The sequence below is a fragment of the Bubalus bubalis genome, chromosome 5 (genome assembly GCF_019923935.1).
Source record: "Bubalus bubalis isolate 160015118507 breed Murrah chromosome 5, NDDB_SH_1, whole genome shotgun sequence".
Taxonomy (NCBI): Eukaryota; Metazoa; Chordata; class Mammalia; order Artiodactyla; family Bovidae; genus Bubalus; species Bubalus bubalis.
Window position 1 is genome coordinate 107,821,495 of NC_059161.1, and position 18,795 is coordinate 107,840,289.

At 37.1% G+C, this 18,795-nt stretch overlaps 2 pseudogenes; both read left to right on the forward strand.

Annotated features, from left to right (window-relative positions):
• The first annotated feature begins 11,062 nt into the window (after positions 1–11,062).
• Positions 11,063–12,084, forward strand: LOC102396455 (annotated as a pseudogene).
• A 5,276-nt stretch (positions 12,085–17,360) lies between these two features.
• Positions 17,361–18,293, forward strand: LOC102403007 (annotated as a pseudogene).
• The last annotated feature ends 502 nt before the right edge of the window (positions 18,294–18,795 follow it).

Consider the following 18,795-nt stretch of genomic DNA (forward strand, 5'->3'; position numbering starts at 1 on the left):
AATCACTATCATGATGACGCAGAAGTCCTTTTGCTCCCTGAGGTATAATATGTATTGAGTTTATTGATTTGGGAAACTTAGTGACATATAAAAAAAAATCCAAAATTCTACCTCAGGCCTCTTCTTCAACATATATTAAAGTCATTATATATAAAATCAGAAACTGTGATTATGAATAATATTCTAAAAACACTTGAGGGTTAAAGGAGTCTTAGTTTTATTTGCCATGATAATGCCGAGAACAAGAACAACATAGAGGAAGGAATGAAGATTTTGAAAACAATCCTAGTAACTATGTTATCAAAATTTTATTAAATATTATGCACTATTTCCAGCACTTGAAATGGATAATTTTATTTATATTCACAGCCTATATCAGAGTAAACCCTAGTCGAATTTAGTTTGATTATTTGCCCATAGTCCTAAATATAACAAGTGGTAAAGCCTAGCTCGTTTGTTTCCAAGACCTATGATTTTTCTCAAGATGATTCTTTGGCCCCATGTAATTGTGGGAGGCAGTGCTAGTAGTAAAGAACCCATTTACCAATGCATGAGACAAGTGTAGGATGCCGGGCTGGGAAGATTCCCTGAAGGCAGAAATGGCAACCCACTCCACTATTCTTGTCTGAAAAAATCCCATGGACAGAAGAGCCTGGTTAGATACAGTCCATGGTGTGCGCAAAGAGTCAGACATGACTGAATATGCATGAACTAAGGTTTCCCTAGGAATTTTCTTCTACATATCAAGCAACTTCAGTTCCCTATAAGACTGTGTTGCTTTCCTCTAGATCTCTTTAATACTATTTTTACTTTTATTTCATCTAGTATCATAAAAATAATCAAAATATATCTAACCTACCTAATCAAAACAAGAAAAAAGGAGACTTACTATAGTCTCATATTAGAGACTTAAATTACTATATTTGATAGAAAAAAATTTTCATAAAAGCAACCTCAACAACCTTGACATCTTACTGCAATGCTATAGCTACTTACAGAGCAACTGCTGATATGCTAATTTTTATCACTGTGGTATGATTAAGGCTGTTTTGCCCCATAATTTACAAATAATAGCTATTTCATGTTGGTTTGTGTTTGAAATTTCTCTTTTCTGCCACTTGAAATATTGCTTTTCTGCTTCTGGACATTTGTCTTGTAACTATGAATTCACATGATATTTTAGATGCTCAATTGTCTTCAGTCTTTTCCCAAATAAACCATCTTACTCATTAAGATCATGCTCTTTGGATAGTGTGTGGCCTTATTCATCTGAGGCTTCAATGGTATGAGAACCATGAACTTACCAGATGTTCAAGCTGAATTTACAGTTCAAGCTGAACTTAGAAAAGTCAAAGAGATCAAATTGCCAACATCCGTTGGATCATCGAAATAGCAAGAGTTCCAAAAAAATCTGCTTTTACTTTATTGACTATGCCAAAGCCTTTGACTCTGTGGATCACAACAAACTGGAAAATTCTTAAAGAGATGGGAATACCAGGCCACCTGACCTGCTTCCTGAGAAATCTGTATGCAGGGCAAGAAGCAACAGTTAGAACTGGACATGGAACAACAGACTGGTTACAAATCAGGAAAGGAGTACGGCAAGGATGTATATTGTCACTGTGCTTATTTAGGGCTTCCCTTGTGGCTTAGCTGGTAAAGAATCCATTTGCAATGTGGGAGACCCGGGTTCAATCCCTTGGTTGGGAAGATCCCCTGGAGAAGGGAATAGCTACCGACTTTAGTATGGACTTCTTGGTGGCTCAGCCAGTAAAGCATCTGCCTTCACTGTGGGATCCTGGGTACAATACCTAGGTCAGGAAGATCTCCTGGAGAAGGAAATGGCAACCCACTCCAGTATTCTTGCCTGAAAAATCCCATGGATGGAGGAGCCTGGTAGACTACAGTCCATGGGGTCACAAAGAGTTGGACACGACTTCACTTTCACTTTCACTTTTTTCTTACTGCTTATTTAACTTACATGTGGAGTACATCATGCAAAATGCTGGGCTGGATGACGCAAAAGCTGGAATTGAGATTGTCAGGAGAAATATCAGTAACCTCAGATATGCAGATGATACCACCCTTATGGCAGAAAGTGAAGAAGAACTAAAGAGCCTCTTGATGAAGGTGAAAGAGAAGACTGAAAAAGTTGGCTTAAAACTCAACATTCAGAAAACTAAGATCATGGCATTGAGTTCCATCACTTCATGGCAAATAGATGCTGAAACAATGGAAACAGTGACAGACTTTATTTTCTTGGGCTCCAAAACCACTGCAGATGGTGATTGCACCCATGAAATTAAAAGACGCTTGCTCCTTGGAAGAAAAGTTATGGCCAACCTAGACAGCATATTAAAAAGCAGAGACATTACTATACTAACAAAGGTCCATCTAGTCAGAGCTATGGTTTTTCTAGTAGTCATGTATGGATGTGAGAGTTGGAATGTAAAGAAAGCTGAGCACCAAAGAATTGATGCTTTTGAACTGTGGTGTGGGAGAAGACTCAAGAGAGTCCCTTGGAATGCAAGAAGATCCAACCAGTCCATCCTAAAAAAATCAGTCCTGAATATTTATTGGAAGGACTGATGCTGAAGTTGAGGATGAGATGGTTGGATGGCATCACTGACTCAATGGACATGAGTTTGAGTAAACTCCGGGAGTTGGTGATGGACAGGGAGGCTTGGCCTACTGCAGTCTATGGAGTCACACAGAGTCAGACATAATTGAGAGATTGAATTGAACTGAACTGAACCCTTGTATTCCATTACCCATTCATTTACCAATGTCAGACATTCATTTTCCAAGTGCTCTTGTATTAGTTGACTTAATTTTCATCAGTACTATAAAAGAAGGAAAACAGCTACAATTAAAACTCCTATCCTCCAAAAAAAAAAAAAATTATAAAAGTACTTGTCTCAGGCATGATTATTACTCTGTTAGATTGTTTCAGCTTGTACAATCTTGATTTCATAAACTGGAAGTACAAGCTTAAGAATTGATGCTTTTGAACTGTGGTGTTGGAGAAGACTCTTAAGAGTCCCCTGGACTGCAAAGAGATCAAATCAGTCAATCCTAAAAGAAATTGACCCTGAATATTCATTGGAAAGACTGATGCTGAAACTGAATTTCCAGTACTTTGGCCGCCTGACTCATTAGAATAGACCCTGATGACGGGAAAGATTGAAGCCTGAAGGAGAAGTGGATGACAGAAGATGAGATGGTTGGATGGCATCATTGACTCAATGGACATGAATTTGAGCAAGCTCTGAGAGATGGTGAAGAACAGGGAAGCCTGGTGTGCTTCAGTTCATAGGGTCACAAAGAGTCATACATGACTGAGTGACTGAACAAAAACAACATATATATTCACCTAAATCAGAAAATGTATCCTGTTAGAACTGAAAGAATGGCTTCTATGGGTATCTGAATATTTTTCAGGACGTAGAGTCATAGGAAAATATGCTTATACTTTTGTTTACATTCTTTCTGTGTCTGACCTTTCATTATTGTTGTTGCTCAGTCACTCAGTCATGTCTGACACTTTGTGACCTCAGGAACTGCAGCACTCCATCTCCCAGAGCTTACTCAAAGTCATGTTCACTGAGTCAGTGATGGCCATCCAACCATCTCATCCTCTGTTGTCCCTTCCTTTTTCTACTGCCTTCAATCTTTCTCAGCATCATGGTCTTTTCCAATGATTCAGCTCTTCGCATCAGGAGGCCAAACTATTGGAGCTTCAGCTTCAGCATCAATCCTTCTAATGAATATTAGACTAATATCAATATCAATCAATATCAGGATTGATTTCCTTGAGGTTTAACTGGTTTGACCTTGCAGTCCAAGGGACTCTCAAGAGTCTTCTGTAATACCACAGTTCAAAAGCATCAATTCTTCAGCATTCAGCCTCTAAGGTCCAACTCTCGCATTCAGACATGCTGCTGCTGCTGCTGCTAAGTCGCTTCAGTCGTGACCGACTCTGTGCGACCCCACAGATGGCAAACCAACAGGCTCCCCCATCCCTGGGATTCTCTAGGCAAGAGCACTGGAGTGGGTTGCCATTTCCTTCTCCAATGCATGAAAGTGAAAAGTGAAAGTGAAATCGCTCAGTCGTGTCCGACTCTTAACGACCCCATGGCCTGCAGCCTACCAGGCTCCTCCATCCATGGGATTTTCCAGGCAAGAGTACTAGAGTGGGGTGCCATTGCTTTCTCCAACATTCATACATGGCTACTCGAAAAAGCCAAACTTTGAATAGATAGACCTTTGTCAGCAAAGTAATGTCGCTGTCTCTGTTTTTTAATATGCTGTCTAGGTTGGTCATTGCTTTTCTTCCAAGGAGTAAGTGTTTTTTAATTTCATGGCTGCTGTCATCATCTGCAGTGATTTTGGTGTCCCAGAAAAGAAAGTCTGTCACTGTTTCCATTTTTTCCCATCTATTTGCCTTGAAGTGATGGGACTGGATGCCATGATCTTAGTTTTCTGAATGTTAAGTTTTAAGCCAACTCTTTCACTCTCCTCTTTCATCTTCATCAAGAGGCTCTGTAGTTCCTCTTCTCTTTCTGCTATAAGGGTGGTGTCATCTGCATATCTGAGATACTGATATTTCCCCTGGAAATCTTGGTTCCAGCTTGTACTTCATCCAGTCAGGCATTTTGCATGATATACTCTGCATAATAGTTAAATAAGCAGGGTGATAATATACAGACTTGACCTTTACCAAACTCCAAATCTCTTTCTCACTTTTTTATTCAGTACACTGAAGTAAGTGTAAATCATAGTGTGCTTACCTATAAGGTGGCATTCTGGACACATATATTACCCTTCAAACATCCCAGAATCCTGCAGCCACAAAAATCCAATGCTAAAGAAACCTTTTAATTGGGGGCACCTTGCTAGAATCTGTAAGAATTCTAGGGAAGCTATTCAAAACAAGAGATCTTATACCATTCATTTTTTTCCAAGCGGTCTATAGATGAGCAGCAGTGATGAGATCTGAGACATTTTACTTAGAATACATAATCTCAAGTCATTTATGAGACTTAATATCAGAATCTGGGCTTTTGATCAAGATCCTTAGGTTATTCCCATGCACATTAAAGGTTTAAAAGTTTTCAAAAAATACTGATATCTTATATTATACTCTAAAATTTTGACTTTATTGACATAGAGTGTACCCTGGGTATTGAAATAATAATAATAATTGTTTACTTGAAATGAGTATCCAAAATTGAGAAACACTAATATATGCAAATGTAAACTGGTAATAATAATGGAACTGATATATTTAACTCTCTGGTATCTCTCTTCACTTGAGAGAACAATTTACCTTGATTCAGTTAAATATTAGATTAGTTCCCATTTCCTGCTTTTAGAACAAGAAATCAAAATATGAGAAAATACAAAAATAGAAGAAATATGAAAACAGAAGAAATAAGAAACAAAGGTGCCTAATAAAATGTTTCTTTATATATGCAAATACCAATTAGAATTTTTAATAATGAGGACCTTAAAAAATCAAATATTACATCAATATTCTGAATTCTTACCCCAAAACTGTAAATCATATTATATATAGGCTTGACTTTTGAATCAGTATTTATATTTTCTATTTACAGTTAAATGAATTAAATGTATTTTTATACAAGCTTAATTAATTTACTTCATTATTTTAAAATCTGTTTTCCTATTAACATTAAGATAACTTGTCAGGAGGCTTCCCAGGTGGTGATAGTGGTGAAGAACCAGCCAGCTAATACAGGAGACATAAGAGATGCAGGTTTGATCCCTGGGTCAGGAAGATCCCTGGAGGAAGGCATGGCAACCCACTTCAGTATTCTTGCCTGGAGAATCCCAGGGACAGAGAAGCCTGGCAGGCTACAGTCCATGGAATCTCAAAGAGTCAGACACAACTGAGCACACATGCATGCAACTTGTCAAGATGAGCCATGATCCTTTAAAACCTGTTTTTCACACAGTGAACTGGGAACCAGTAGCATTGGGTAGGAGCTTGTAAGAGATGCCAGAATCTCAAAATTTCAAATATTCCTTGGAACCGCTGAATGACAATCTGCATTTAAAAAAAAATCCATCAAAAAGAAAGCAAAATATGCATAGAAATGAATGAAAATGAAAGCACGACAACCCAAAACCTATGGGATTCAGTAAAAGCAGTATTAAGGGGAAGATTCATAGCAATACAAGCTTACCTAAAGAAACAAGAGAAAAATCAAATAAATAACCAAACTTTACACCTAAAGCAACTAGTAAAAGAGGAAATGAAGAACCCCAAGGTTAGTAGAAGGAAAGAAATCATAAAAATTAGGGCAGAAATAAATGAAAAAGAAACAAAGGAGACTATAGAAAAAAATCAACAAAACTAAAATCTGGTTCTTTGAGAAGATAAATAAGATAGATAAACTATTAGCCAGACTCATCAAGAAGAAAAGGGAGAAGAATCATATCAACAGAATTAGAAATGAAAATGGAGAAATCACAACAGACAACACAAAAATACAAAGGATCTTAAGATACTACTATAGCAACTATATGCCAATAAAATGAACAACTTGGAAGAAATGGACAAATTCTTGGAAAAGCATAACCTTACAAAACTGAACCAGGAAGAAATAGATTACCTTTACAAACCTATCACAAGCACATAAGTTGAAAATGTAATTAGAAGTCTTCCAACAAATAAAAGCCTAGTGCCAGATGGCTTCCTAGGTGAATTCTACCAAATATTTAGAGAAGAGCTAACATGTATCCTACTCAAACTCTTCCACAAAATTGCAGAGCAAGGTAAACTTCCAAATTCATTCTATGAGGCCACAATCACCCTAATACCAAAACCAGACAAAGATGCCACAAAAAAAGAAAGCTACAGGCCAATATCACTGATGAACATAGATGCAAAAATCCTCAACAAAATTCTAGCAAACAGAATCCAATGACATATTAAGAAGATCATACATGATGACCAAGTGGGCTTTATCCAGGGATAAATCCAGGGATGCAAGGATTCTTCAGTATTCAAAAATCAATCGATGTGATACACCACATTAACAAATTGAAAGATAGAAACCATATGATTATCTCAATAGATGCAGAGAAAGCCTTTGACAAAATTCAACATCTGTTTATGATAAAAACCCTCCAGAAAGCAGGCATAGAAGGAACATACCTTAACATAATAAAGGCCATATATGATAAACCCACAGCAAGCATTTTCCTCAGTGGTGAAAAACTGAAAGCATTTCCCCTAAAGTCAGGAACAAGACAAGGGTGTCCACTCTCACCACTACTCTTCAACATAGTTTTGGAAGTTTTAGCCACATCAATCAGAGAAGAAAAAGAAATAAAAGGAATCCAGATTGGAAAAGAAGAAGTAAAACTCTCACTGTTTGCAGATGACATAATCCTCTACATAGAAAACCCTAAAGACACCACCAGAAAATTACTAGAGCTACTCAACGAATATAGTAAAGTTGCAGGATATAAAATTAGCACACAGAAATCCCTTGCATTCCTATAAACTAACAATAAGAAAACAGAAAGAGAAGTTAAGGAAGCAATTCCATTCACCATTGCAATGCAAAGAATAAAATACTTAGGAATAAATCTCTCTAAAGAAACAAAAGACCTATATATAGAAAACTATAGAACACTGGTGAAAGAAATCAAAGATGACAAAAATCAATGGAGAAATATACCATGTTCATGGATTGGAAGAATCAATACAGTGAAAAATGAGTATACTACCCAAAGCAAACAATAGATTCAATGCAATCCCTATCACGCTACCAATAGTATTTTTTGGAGAAATAGAACAAATAATTTCACTATTTTTATGGAAATACAAAAAAATCTCAAATAGCCAAAGCAATCTTGAGAAAGAAGAATGGAACTGGAGGAATCAACCTGCCTGAATTCAGGCTCTACTACAAAGCCACAGTCATCAAGACAGTATGGTACTGGCACAAAGACAGAAATATTGATCAATGGAACAATATAGAAAGCCCATAGATAAATACATGCACGAATATACAATGGAGAAAAGAAAATCTCTTTAACAAGTGGTGCTGGGAAAACTGGTCAACCACTTGTAAAAGAATGAAACTAGAACACTTTCTAACACCATACACAAAAATAAACTCAAAATGGATTAAAGATCTAAATGTAAGACCAGAAACTATAAAACTTCTAGAGGAAAACAAAGGCAGAACACTCTCTGACATAAATCACAGCAGGATACTCTATGACTCACTTCCTAGAGTAATGGAAAAAGCAAAAAAAATCAAATGGGACCTAATTAAACTTAAAGGCTTTGGTACAATGAAGGAAACTCTAAACAAGATGAAAAGACAGCCTTCAGAATGGGAGCAAATAATAGCAAATGAAGCAACTGACAAAGAATTAATCTGGGACGACCCAGAGGGATGGTATGGGAAGGGAGGAGGGAGGAGGGTTCAGGATGGGGAACACATGTATACCTGTGGTGGATTCATTTTGATATACGGCAAAACCAATACAATATTGTAAAGTTAAAAAAAAAAGAATTAATGTGTATCATGTAATGTATCAGGCAGAAATAAAGAACATGTTGTCTTTTCTACAGAAAGAATTAATCTCAAAAATATACAAGCAGCTCATGCAGCTCAGGTCCAGAAAAATAAACTACCCTATCAAAAAATGGGCCAAAGAACTAAACAGACATTTCTCCAAAGAAGATATACAGATGGCTAACAAACAAATGAAAAGATGTTCAACATCACTTATTATCAGAGAAATGCAAATCAAAACCGCAATGAAGTACCATGTCATGCCAGTCAGAATGGCTGCTATCAAAAAGTCTACAAACAATAAATGCTGGAGAGGGTGCAGAGAAAAGGGAACCCTCTTACACTGTTGGTGGGAATGCAAACTAATACAGTCACTATAGAGAATAGTGTGGCATGATCCTCTACATAGAAAACCCTAAAGACACCTCCAGAAAATTACTAGAGCTACTCAATGAATATAGTAAAGTTTCAGGATATAAAATTAGCACACAGAAATCCCTTGCATTCCTATACACTAACAATGAGAAAACAAAAATAGTTAAAAAACTGGAAATAGAGCTGCCATACAACCCAGCAATCCCACCACTGGGCATACACACTGAGGAAACCAGAATTGAAAGAGACACGTGTACCCCAACATTCATCGCAGCACTGTTTACAATAGCCAGGACATGGAAGCAACCTAGATGTCCATTTGCAGATGAATGGATAAGAAAGCTGTGGTACATATACACAATGGAATATTACTCAGATATTAAAAAGAATGCATTTGAATCAGTTCTAATGAGGTGTATTAAACTGAAGCCTATTATACAGAGTGAAGTAAGTCAGAAGTAAAACACCAATACAGTATATTAACGCATATATATGGAATTTAGAAAGATGGTAACTATGATCCTATATGCGAGATAGCAAAAGAGACATGGATATAAATATCAGACTTTTGGACTCTGCAGGAGAAGGTGAGGGTGGGATGTTATGAGACAATAGCATTAAAACATATATATAACCATAGGTGAAATAGATCGCCAGTCCAGGTTTGATGAATGAGACAGGGTGCTCAAGGCCTGTACACTGGGATGACCATGAGGGATGGGATGGGGAGGGAGAAAGGAAGGGAGTTTAGTATGGGGGACAAATTTATATCTATGGCTGATTCATGTCAATGTATGGCAAAAACCACTACAATATTGTAAAGTAATTAGCCTCCAATTAAAATAAATGAATTAGTTAAAAAAAAAAAAGCCATAAGATGACCATGCTTTTATGGGTATAACAGTTATTCAGTTAATATATAACAGCTAATTTATGCCCAGATTAGGCACTTAAATGGTTTAATCAAATAAAACTTTGATACACACACACACACACACACACACACACAAAAGCATCACACTGGTTGACTAGTATTGAATTAACTCTAAAATTACTTATTTTATTTTGCATTTACTTTACTCACCCACATCTCTACTGTCTTTGAATTCTATTGAGAGCACATGCAAAATATATGATTATATTTTAAAAAGGCTGGCATACCAGACACCTAGTGTTTGTGTTCAAAAGCACTTTATAATTTGGAGAATAGAATCATTTTCTCACCTCCACCATTTAAATAATGAAGTCAAATTGCATAGATCAATCTTGGTACCCTGATGCCCTGGTGACAGTGGTGGAGTACCTGACTTGTATTTAGACCATTGTACTCTCACCCCTGAGATTATCCAAATTAGAAAAAGTCTTCTTTTTCTAATGGTTCCTGGGGTGGGAAAACCTACTGAGGTATAAGCATGATGTCTGCCAAGCAGTTACATTTCTGTCCTCTGGGTTCAAAGTCCAGGGAGAAGAAAGCTGGGATATTAAATCATCAGATCTCAGCTGAAATGATAATGGTTGTCACATTTCAGATATTTTCAGCTGGGATGTTGCTAAAGAAGATAACCTCAACTGATATAGCTACTTTCCACTGACTTGTGAATCATCTCTGCATTAATTATAGAAAGTATACAAGACTACTACTTATTATAAATGGAAGGAAAATACTATGCCATTCGACATGCATATTAATTTATGAACATAGAAACTTGGAGGAAAGAAGAGTACTCAGAAATAATACTAGAAATGTTCATGCTGATGGATTTTAAAAATACCTAAATTGTTGTTTCCCTTAAACTTCATGAAATTTCTTAATTATAAAGTTCTTGAAGTTTATAATTTCTATTCTAGTTCAGCCAGATTCATTGTTTGTCCTAGAGTAGCAGGAGATGCTTAAAATTTCCCTGCATTATGTATTTCCTCTGATGAAGGATAAAGAGTGATCACAGATTTACTCTCTGTCTCTCTCTCTCTCTCTCATACACATATGCATATATACACACATGTGCATAAACCTCTCTTCCTCTCTCACACACACATGTGCATAAACCTCTCTCTCTCACACACACAAATACACACATAAGTACACTCATTTTCTGCTTTTTTAATTAGAACCTGCTGAGACGAAAATGGACCCTGGAAATCACTCCTCAGTGACTGAGTCATCCTTGCAGGACTCACAGAACAACCACAATTCCAGCTGCCCCTTTTCCTCCTCTTCCTAGGAATCTATGTGGTCATGGTGATGGGGAACCTGGGCATGATCACACTGATTGGGCTAGTTTTCACCTGCACACCCCCATGTACTATTTCTTCAGCAATTTGTCCTTTATTGATCTCTGTCACTCCACTGTCATTACCCCCAAAATACTGGTGAACTTTGTGACAGAGAAAAATATTATCTCCTATCCTGAATGTATGACTCAGCTCTACTTCTTTCTTCTTTTTATTATTGCAGACAGTTGTATGTTGGCTGAAATGACATATGACCACTATGCTGCCATCTGTAAGTGCTTGCTTTATAATGCCATCATGTCTTATTATAGGTCCTTCCAGCTCACAGCAGCAGTTTACATCTTTTGCATCATTCAATTGCCATTCCATACTTGCCTTATGTTGAGACTTTATTTCTGCAAGGCCAATGTGATAAACCATTATTTCTGTGATGTTTTTCCACTCATGGAGCTATCCTGTTCTAGCATCTATTTCAAAGAACCATTGGCTCTAGTCTGCAGCTCTTTCAAAATCCTGATTCCTGCCTTAACTATTCTTATTTCCTATATCTTCATCCTCTACAAAATCTTCCACATCCACTCCACAGAGGGCAGGTCCAGAGCCTTCAGCACCTGCAGTTCCCACATCTTTGCTGTTGCTGTTTTGTATGGATCTACAGCATTCATGTACCTGAAGTCATCATCTGTGAATCCCATGGACCAAGGTAAAGTGTCTTCTGTGTTTTATACCTTCATTGTGCCCATACTGAATCCTCTTACATAAACTCTGCAGAATAAGGATGTCAAATTGGCCCTGAAGAAAATTCTGGACAGTGGAAAATGTAGATGAATAGACTCAATGTTGGTGTCATATCAAAAATACCTTTTCTGAGATATGTAATGTTTTAGCTTTGTTGTTCAAATTTTTGAAATTCAGGATCATTTTCCCATGCAATACATTTCCCAAATTCCCTCCAGGCTAATTCCTTTGAGTTTGTGTTATATTGATTATATAAGGAGAAATATCAAGAATAAAGTCAGAGATCTTGAGAATTAAAGAAGTACCAGTGTATAATAAAAAGAATACAGACAATAAGATTCACTATGATGATCATCATAATGTAATAACATATTATTATTGAGATAGTATAAAATATCAAACTCTATGCCCAACACTTTATATTAGACAACTTTCTTTAATATTTATGATATTCTTTCAAGGCAAGCCCTAGTATTGTTTCTGTTTGAAAGATGAATAAATTGAAGCTTGTTTACTTTGAGTAAATGGCCATAATCTCAAATATAATAAAGACAGAGACCAGAATATCTGGCTCCAAGAACTGTGATTATACCCAAAGTAACCTATTGGCCCCAGGTAACTGAGAAGGCAATGGCACCCCACTCCAGTACTCTTGCCTGGAAAATCCCATGGACGGAGGAGCCTGGTAGGCTGCAGTCCATGGGGTTGCGAAGAGGCAGACACGACTGAACGACTTCACTTTCACGTTTCACTTTCATGCATTGGAGAAGGAAATGGCAACTCACTCCAGTGTTCTTGCCTGGAGAATCCCAGGGACGGCAGAGCCTGGTGGGCTGCCGTCTATGAGGTCACATAGAGTCGGACACGACTGAAGCGACTTAGCAGCAGCAGCAGCAACTGTGGGTAAGTGTAAGGACTTCCTAGTAATTTCTTTCTACACATTAAGTTTCTATCTCCTATGAGATTGTATTGCTTTTCACTAGATCTCTCCAATGTGATTTTTGCTTTTATTTCATTTGATTTAATGAAGATAATAAAAATATTTCAAACGTGTTGATCAAGCAAAAATATCAAACGCAGAGTGACTGCAGAAACTTATGGTATGACTAATCAAAGAGATTCAAATTATCATGTTTAATGCCAACAATTTTACACAAGTAGCCCAACACATTATTATCTCTAGGGGCTTCCTTGGTAGCTCAGTGGTAAAGAATACAGCTGCCAACGCAGGAGACGTGAGTTCAGACCTTGGGTGGGGAAGATTCCCTGGAGAAGGGAATGGCAACCCACTCCAGTATTCTTGCCTGGGAAATCTCATGGAGAGAGGAGCCTTGTGGGATACAGTCCACAGGGTTGCAAAGCATCCATCCAACACAATCTTGCCATTAACTGCAACAATAAATTTACTTTAACATCTACTCATAATAACTCCAAATTTGTAAGTTGTATTACTTTCATGAGGTTCACACCCTTTTGCCACATAAATTATAAACAATTGCCATTTCTTGTCAGTTTTATCTTGGAAACATCACTTCTCTCCCCTCATATTGTTCCTTTTTAACTTCTGGTGATTAATATCTGTTAACTATAAATTCACATGAAACTCTAGATACTCAGTTGTCTTCTGCCTCTTCTCAGTTCAAACTGTCTTACTCATTACTGACAGATCAAAGTTCTTTGGGTAGTGTGCTGCCTTATTCATCTGTAGTGTCCAAATATATGGATATATATATATATATATAAAACACATAATTTTATTTACCACCCATGTAGTTCATTATCCACTCATTCATCAATGTCAAACATTCATTTTCAATTATTTCATATTATTTGACTTAATTTTCATATTATTTGTCTTAATTTTTTCGTGTTATTTTTTTATTAATTGATTATTTTTATTAATTTTAATTTATTTTTATTAATTAATATTATTTTCATATTATTTGGCTTAATTTACATCAGTACTATAAAAGAAGGTTAAAATGGTTACAATTACAACTTCTATCTTAGGCATGATTCCTAGTCTGTTTTATATAGTCCAGAATATATATATATATATATATATATATATATATATATATATATCAACTAAATCAGAACATAAACCCTGTCAGAACTGAAAGAATGGCTCTATGGGTATCTTCATATGTTTAATTTCTGAATAATTATAGGAATGATTTGTTTACTTCTTATTTACATTCTTTCTATAGCTAACCTTTACCAAACTCCAACTCTCTTTCTCACTTCTTTTATTTGGCACACTGAAGCAACTTCAGTTGTAGTCTGTTCACTTATAAGGTGGCATTCCCGACACACAGTATTTTTCTCCAAACATGTCAGAATCTTGCAGCCACAGCAAACCCAAAGCTAAAAGATTTTTGATGCATGGGCCTGGTGGATTTTCCTTGAATCTGAAAGAACTACAGTGGGAGGTATTCAAAACAAAAGGTCCTCTAGAACCTTGTTTCTCAGAGTGGTCTATGGATGAGAAATAGTGGCAAAAATCTGAGAAATTTTATTTAAAATGTATAACCTCAAACCATACACGAGACTTACTATCAGAATCTGCTTTTGATCAAGATCCTTAGGTTATTCCCATGCACATTGAAAGCTGAGAAGCTTTTGATAAATATTGATATCTGACCTCACACCCTAAAATTTTGGCTTGATTGGCATAGAGTTCACCCTCAGTATTGAAATTTTAAAAAAGAGAAAAAACTCCCCTTATAATTTTTTAATGAGTTTAAATAAGTATAAAATTGAGAACCACCAGGTTCCCTTGTGGCTCAGATGGTAAAGAATACGCCTGCAATGCAGGAGACCTGGGTTGATCTCTGAGTTGGGAAGATCCCATGGAGAAGGGAAAGGCTACCCACTCCAGTATTCTGGCCTGTAAGAATTCTATGAACCCATAGTCCATGGGGTTGCAAAGAATTGGATACAACTGAGTGACTTTCATTTTCAATTTAACACAAGTATAAACTGGTAAAAGTAACTGACTCTTCTTATATTTAACTATAAGATCTCTCCTGACTTGAGTGTGCGATTACCTTGATTCAATCATTTCTAAGTATGGTTCCAATTTTGCTATTTTAGAACAGAAAATTAAAATATAATATATAAGAATAGAAGTAACATGAAACATAAGTGCCTAATAAAATATTTTATATATGTAACTTAGCAACTAGAATCATTAATAGTGAGCACCTAAAAAAGTCAAAAATTAAGTTAATATTCTGAATTCTTACCCCATAACTTTAAATCCAATAGCATATAGATTGGACTTTGAATTAATATGTATATTTTGTATTTACATATAAAATTGATTGAATACATTTTTGTACAAGGATAAATGATTTACTTCATCATATTAAAATTTGTTGCCATGTTAATATTAAGATAACTTGTCAGAATGTTGCCCAATCCTCTAAAACCTTTTATTCACAGAGTGGACTGGGAACTAGTAGCTCTAGCTAGGAGATTGTGCAAGATGCAGAATCTCAAAACCTCAAATGCTCCTCAGAACTCCTGGATGAAGATTTGATTTTGAAAAAATATCCAGGTGAATCTGTGAAGAAATCTTAATCACTAATTGATGAGTTTAGGATTGACAGAGAATCCCTCTTGAAGTGAAAAGTTAGACAACTGGGGACATGTCAACTGCAACTGCTTCTGTTCTCAAGAGCTTGCCTCCTGAGAAATGGAAATCCTTGCAGAGTATTTGGATCCATGTTATTTATTGCCTGGCATATATGAAATCCAGGACACACCTTCATAGCACAGTGTTCACAACCGCTCAGGGGAGAACTGAGAAAGGTGCAGATGTTTGCTACCTTGAAGCTGAAGAAACACACACTAAGACAGTTAGAGATGCTGACCTGTGATGCAGACCAGCTTCAAAAGGGGCTCTGAGACCTGGGCTGTGCTGGCCCTCTCGACACTAAAGACAGCAGAAAGCTGGGTACCTATCATTCCTGACACCAATACAGAGCTATCTTCTGAGTCAAAGGAAGCTTGTTGCAAATAAAATTTGGTGTTGAGATTTCCAGCCAGAGGAAAGGTGAGTATATTCATCTCACATCTGTGACTTGAGACTATTAAGTCTGGAAATACTAATGTGAAAATTCAGGCAAATATATTCATGCATGGAATTATGTATAAAATCCAATTTATATCCTCAACACTATGCAATTACTTGTTATACAGAGGAGAATAAGTCTGATTCGGTGCATCATCTGACTTACAGCATATCTCAAGTCTAAAAATGTGCTGTTTAGAAATGACAGTTTTCTGAACTTTAAGTAGGAAGGTTAAAACAATTACAAGGTGTTGGAGAATGTTTTCATGATGATTTCTAACTTAAATAAGATTGAAAAGAAAAGAGAACTTATTTAGCACACAACAGAGACAAAGAGAGTTGGTAGGATTATTTCATGTGAAAAAAAAAAAAATAAAAAGACAGACAGCTGCTACCTGATTCTCTTTTAGCCTTCAATATTCCCCAGCATCAGGGTCTTTTTCAGTCAGCTCTTCACATCAGGTGGCAAAAGCATTGGAGCTTCAGCCTCAGCAACAACGCTGTGCAATGGATATTCAGGGTTGATTTTTATGGCACACATAGAAAATGGTAAAAATGATATGGCATCATGGGGTAGACAGATGAGGCAGTTTGTGGCTGAAGGTGAAGAATTAAGAGACTCTGAATGTCACACTTTAAATCCCATATATAGATGCCATCCGTATATGTTTATCTATATTTATATGTACACAAACATATGTACATATATGGATCTGCATATTTTATGTATGTATGTATTATACTATGACTCACTCATCTATTCATTAGTTGCTGAACATAAATTTGAATTATTTCCAATTTGAATTGTTATGCATACAGCTGCCAAGAATGTTTTAATAATGCTGCTGCTGCTGCTGCTGCTAAGTCGCTTCAGTCGTGTCCGACTCTGTGCGACCCCAGAGACGGCAGCCCACCAGGCTTCCCCATCCCTGGGATTCTCCAGGCAAGAACACTGGAGTGGGTTGCCATTTCTTTCTCCAATGCATGAAAGTGAAAAGTGAAAGTGAAGTCACTCAGTCATGTCCGACTCTAGCGACCCCATGGACTGCAGCCCACCAGGCTCCTCGTCCACAGGATTTTCCAGGCAAAAGTACTGGAGTGGGGTGCCATTGCCTTCTCCGTTTAATGATGATAAACATGGCTAAATATTTTAATAGAAAATATATTTATTATATTTGAAAATGAGGCTTTATAAATATTGGATTGAGATGTATTGTGCTTCCATAAATAAACCCAGAGTTAAGTGATTATATAGGTCAAAAGGATGCCTAAACAGTGAATCATTTATATGGAACACTCTACTCCAAATGAAAAAAAAGAATTCCCTCCAATGACCATGTTTTTCTCTTTCCCCTCCAGAGACTAAGCAGACAGAAATGGCAGCAGAAAATCACTCCTCAGTGACTGAGTTCATCCTCGCTGGGCTCACAGAACAGCCGTGAATCCACCTGTCCCTTTTCCTTCTCTTCCTGGTAATCTATGTGGTCACGGTGGTAGGGGACCTGGGCATGATCACACTGATTGGGCTCAGTTCTCACTTGCATACCCCCATGTACTATTTCCTCAGTAACTTGTCTTTTATTGACCTCTGTCAGTCCACTGTCATTACCCCCAGAATGCTGGGGAACTTTGGGACAGAGAAGAACATCATCTCCTACCCTGAATGCATGACTCAGCTCTTTTTCTTTCTTCTTTTTATTATTGCAGAGGGTTACCTGTTGGCTGCAATGACATATGAGCACTATGTTGCCATCTGTAGCCCCTTGCTGTATAATACTACCATGTCCCATCAAGCCTGTTTCTCCCTCATTTTTGAGTGTATATGATGGGATTGGTATGTGCATTCTCTCACACAGGCTGCATGCTTAGGGTTCATTTCTGCAAATTAGATGTGATCAACCATTATTTCTGTGATTTTTATGCCGTTCCTAAAGCTCTCCTGCTCTAGTATCTATGTCAACGAATTACTGGTTCTATGCTTTGATGCACTTAACATCTTTGCCCCCATCCTGACCATCCTCAGCTCCTGCATCTTCATCATTTCCAGCATCCTCCATATTCATTCCATGGAGGGCAGGTCCAAAGCCTTCAGCACATGCAGCTCCCACATCTCAGCTGTTGCTATTTTCTATGGATCTGAAGCATTTATGTACCTGCAGCCATCATCTGTGAGCTCCATGGACTAAGGGAAAGTGTCCTCTGTGTTTTATACTATTGTTGTGCCATTGCTGAATCCCTTGATCTACAGCCTCAGGAATAAAGATGTCAATGTTGCCCTGAAGAAAATGCTTAAGAGAATATTTTTGTGACCAGCCATAACATGAGAATGATATTTTAGATTTAGTCTTTGCTTATTACATTGCATGAATTTATGGTTCTGAGAGTCAATTCCTAGGCAGGTTGATAAGAAGTCCGGGGGTCCCCAAGGAGAGAAGGGTCTGGAATTCTCAAGGAGGAGGAAAGGACAAATTTTTTTTTCCCCCTTTACATTCCTTAGTCCTAGTCACATAAAGAGTTTTTATCTTTAAGCCTGGAACTGATGATTATGCAACAAACAACTCAGTTTAAACACTGTACTAAGGATTATATAACAACAGTTTATCCTGCTTGAGGACAGTTTGTCCTTCCTGACAACCTTCTGGCTAATCCTATTATTTAAAATGTAAATTGTGGGAATGGGTCTGGAAAATTTTCACAAACTTGAGACATCTTTTGAGTCATTGTAATAACTAATTAAAAGGTATATAACTCCATTGCTAACACTAGCAAGGGGGCACTCCCCATCCCCCTTCTGATGTCTGTGTCAGAAGT